Consider the following 5,094-nt stretch of genomic DNA (forward strand, 5'->3'; position numbering starts at 1 on the left):
CACCCTTGGCCCCTAAAATTTGCTGCTTACTCAAGTTTATTTTAGTTCCTTGTGCAAATGGATTATCTCTGAGATGGTTTATTTCATTCATAATAATTTAGAGTAATTTTAGTTGTCAATAGCCCCCTTTAATATGAAATGAGAATGGTAATGGCTATCTCGTATAGAACGAGTGTTCATATGAGAATTTTTTTTTCTTAGGGATATACTGTGGCTGGCAATCAATGCAACTAGGTGAAATGTTTGAGTTTGGTTAGAACCAATTTCCCATGGAGTATATATATATATATGGGTGTTGCTATTTGCACCCCCTTTGACTAAAATGGGGTAAAAAGTACATTGAAAATATAAAAAGTTAAAAACTTACAATAAATACATAGGTGGTGCAAATAGCCTAATGGGTGGTTAAAATGTTATTTGCACCCCCTTGTTAAACTTGCAATTAATACTTTGATAATTTAAAATTTAATTAATTAATACATTAAAAAAAAAAAAAAAGAGAAAAGAAAAGACTCACCTTCTCCGGTGAGAAGGCAGCCTAGTGGGTCGCCTTCTCGCCGGAGAAGGCGACCCAGGCAGATTTCTACCTGGGTTGCCTTCTCCGGTGAGAAGGCAACCCACTGTGAGTTGCCTTCTCACCGGAGAAGGCAATCCAGGTAGAAATCTACTTGGGTCGCCTTCTCCGGTGAGAAGGCGACCCACTGGGCTGCCTTCTCACCGGAGAAGGTGACCCGTTAACTTTTTTTTTTTTTTTTTTTTTTTTTTTTTTTTTTTTTTTTTTAAATCACCTCTTTGTCTTCTTTTTTTTGCAGGGTTCCTAAAATGTTCTACTTGGGTCGCCTTCTCCGGTGAGAAGGTGACCCACTGGGCTGCCTTCTCACCGGAGAAGGTGACGTCAAGTTTGGTGTTTTTTTTTTTTTTTTTTAAATTATTAATTTGATTGTAAAATAAAAATATATATAAAATAAATATTAATCTTTTGACCACAATAAATGATGGGATGTAAATAGCATTTTTTAGTTAACACCACTTATAAAGTGGTTTGACCTATTATGTAGGTGGTGCAAATAGTAAAAAAGAGGGTGTGAATAGAATTTCCCATATACATATATATATATATATATATATATATATATATATATATATAGTAAAGAATCGTATGGAGTATATATTCTTTCTTATATTCATCAATTATAAAAATTTGTGCGAGTATAAAATACAGATTTTAGTTATTGGGATATGGAATAGAGTATCGTAATTGGACTCTGAATTAAGGAATTCCTCATCAAACATAACTTCGGTTATTATTTGAAATATTAGTTATGCTGCAGCTAACATTTATAACCAATAAGGATTACGTGAGTATTATTATGCACTTATTTGTTTTTATGCTAAATGTTCGCATTTCTTAGTAGCATATTAGTTTATGCTAATCTTTTTCGGAGCATTTTATCTTTTAAGAAAAGCTACTTTGGTCCACCTTTTTAAGAGGTATATACTAAGAAAATAGGGTTAATTCCAGTAGAGGTCTTTTATTTTTTGTGGCAATTATAAATTTAACCTCAGACTATCGTTCCGATGAATTTTTTGGTGAAATCCTTTTTTAGGCAAGGGTATTTTTGTCTCTTAAATTTTCTTATTATTTTTCCAATGAGTTAATTATACCGGAGATCGCTTGTCTTGTGTGACATTTTCAAATTTAGTCATAGAAAATTGGTTTTGCCATTCAACATTCCAAATTATCATATTTTGGACACTTTTGGTCATTTCAATGACTTTTTACGCTCTAAATTAGGAAAGAGTATTTTCCGATGACAAAGAAAATGCTTTTTTTTTTTCTTTATTTTTTTTTCTATATAGTTATAGTAGATGATTCACAGAATCATGGACTAAAACAAAAGCTGTCAAACTGAAGCCGACTGGGTGACGACATCCTGAGGTTTCCAAGTACGTTGTGAAATGATTCACCCATACCCAGAGGTCATCACGTACTCGATATCGCCATTGATGAAGGACGATTTGTGGCCGGGTTATTGAACGAGATGAAGACATGAACCAGGTTAAGGAGATGGTGCAATCCATGACTGAAGAGACGAAAATTAGAAAAACAATTGGCGCAAAAAATTGGAAAATAAAAAAATTAAAGAGACGAAAATGCCCATTACCTAAAATAGGGCTTCACCTTAAAAAATCATTGGAATGACCAAAAGTGTCTAAAATATGAAGGTTTGAGTTGTTAAATGACAAAATAGATTGTCCGGGACTAAATTTGGAATTGTTATCAAAGATAAGAGACCTTCGCTGTAACTAACTAATTGGAAAAATAATAAACAAAATTTGAAGAGACTAAAATACAATCGCTAAAAAAAGGTTTTACTGGAAAAGTCATCGACATGATCAAAAGTGTTCAAAATATGATAATCTAAGGTGTTAAATGACAAAAATAATAACTTGTAACTAAATTTAAAATTATCACAAAAAAACAAAGGACCTTCACTAGAATTAACTCAAGAATTGAAGAACAATACAAGTATAATTTATTTAATTTATTTTGATACATGGCAAAGAAAAGAACCTAAATTAACTAAACTAACAAAGATTATAAAAATGTGGATCAGACGATCCATATTACATGAGATCCTAGGGCGGACTGTAATAAAAGTGTAGTTCTAGAGGTTGACAATCATGTATTGTGGCTAGCCAATTTACACACCTATTTATTTTGTTATGCACATATTTAGTAGATCAGAGTAGAGTCACTCTCTGTCAATATGGCATTTCAGTATAGCTACAAGTGAATCAATAATTATACTCTGAAACATGGTCTATCTTATATTTAAAGTACATTTTTAATACATTAAATGTTCATTTTTAAAAGTATATTATATGAATATCCACTACTAAATTTTGAATATCTAATATATAAATAATGTGACTTCAGTTTTAAAAATAAACATTTTTACATAGTTTATATTGTAATATGGACCATGGTGAACAATATAATTTGCCAAGCCAATATCGCCATACCAAAAAGCCAAAAACCACATACCCACTCGCATTGGACATCCTCACATTATATTCCTAACCTACCATTATCTTGCACCTTCCCCGGGTTAACGTTTTGCAATCCCAACAATATTAATCTTCACAAAAGAGCCTTTCGGCATATCTCATCATCCTATCAAATGCTCATATTTTATTTATTTATTTATTTATTTTGAAACTAATGGAGTATCACGTTACAATTTTATATATATATATATATATATATATATATATATATATATATATATATATATATAAGAGCCCAAGAGAGTTAGGCCTATAATGGATAGAAAAAATGGCAGCCAAATTTTTTAATCAAATGAATGACTCAGATTGATCAGATTTTAATTTTTCCTTGAGATTTCCTAATTTATCCTTAATGAATATGATTATCCATTAACTTTTCCGTTAAATATTATTTTTTTCGTTAATTTTTGTTAGTTCACTGTTAACTTACTCATTGATTTCAATAAGAAAGGTCGTAGGTTCGAACCACTTTCCAATTAATGTTGGCATAATTAGTACTCTATTTTACTCTTATTAAATTAAATAATAATTTAGTAGCTACAACAAGAAATAATACATATGCATTTCTTTAATTTAGAATTATGTGTCTACACTGTCTTTATTCAAAAAAAAAATTTATTCATTATCAATAAATTAAATAAGAGAAATAATTTCATTAGTTATATTGTCTTTATTTTTCTCCAATATAAAAATTCTTTACATTCAAAATTCAAATTCATCAATTGATTATATTCGCTACATTGTCCCTATAATCTCTTTATTAAAAAAAATTATTCATTATCAATAAATTAATTAAGAGAAATAATTTCATTAGTTATATTGTCTTTATTTTTCTCTAATGTAAAAATTCTTTACATTCAAATTCATCAATTGATTATATTCACTACATTGTCTATTATCGTTTTTGTGCACTATTTTTTTTATTAAATATCAAAGTTATAATACAAAATAAGCTATATATTTATTTTCCTAGTATTTTATTAATACCATGAAAAAATTTAAAAAATTTAAATTAATAAAGTCAATTATATTAACTACTTGAGGAATTTGTTGACAAAGAGAGTATTCAAATCACACAACAAATTGAAGTGAGAAACTACCTCGCAATGTCCTTGTTTGACAATCATCAGTTCAGGGTTGTAAAAATCGGTCTAGGCGCCCGCCTAGGCCCCACCTAGGCGCTAGGCGCCTCTAGACCGTGGCGATTTCCCCCCTAGGCGTCCGCCTAGCGCCTAACTCGGCCGATTTGGCCGCCTAGCGTCTAAGTTAGTCGAGTTAACTCGTCCATTTCGGTCAAGTTAACCCGATCGGTTCGGCCTATTTTTTTTTATTATATATATATATGTGTGTATGTGTGTGCGCGCGCGCGCGCATACATATATATAATATGACATATATACACTCGTAGACTAATTTGATAATTTGAATCTTTGGATGATTGAAGTATTTGAGTATTTTTAATTTTTAATATTGTTTTAATGTTTTTTTTTTGAAAACCATTGTTTTGATGTTATGACTTATGATTTATGAATTATCATTAATTCATCTATTTGGATGTGTTATTTGATTAAATGTTGAAAACAACCTTATTAAAATTGTCAAATTGCAAGTCAACCACTGTTTTTTTGGCGCTCGCCTAGCGCCGCCTAGATTCCGCCTAGGCGCTAGGCGCTGTCCGGGCGCCCGACTAGCGCCTAGCGCCTAGCGCCTACTGCAACCATGCATCAGTTAGCGGTTAGCGTTAGCGGATTTGACCAGTGAATTATATCAACGGTTAGTAAAAGGATATTTGAAAAAATTAACTGTTTAAATTAACATTTAAAATGACCTTAGGGTATAATAATAATAATAATAATAATAATAATAATAATAATAATAATAATAATAATAATAATAATAATAATAATAATAATAATAATAATTGTTTTAATAATATTTTTTTTAAAAATATAGATGTGTTTTGAGAAAATCATTCTCAAAAACGTTAAATGAAAATATTGTAAATTGCAATGTTTGTATTTT

Source organism: Ipomoea nil, unplaced genomic scaffold (assembly GCF_001879475.1).
Source record: "Ipomoea nil cultivar Tokyo-kokei standard unplaced genomic scaffold, Asagao_1.1 scaffold1259, whole genome shotgun sequence".
NCBI lineage: Eukaryota > Viridiplantae > Streptophyta > Magnoliopsida > Solanales > Convolvulaceae > Ipomoea > Ipomoea nil.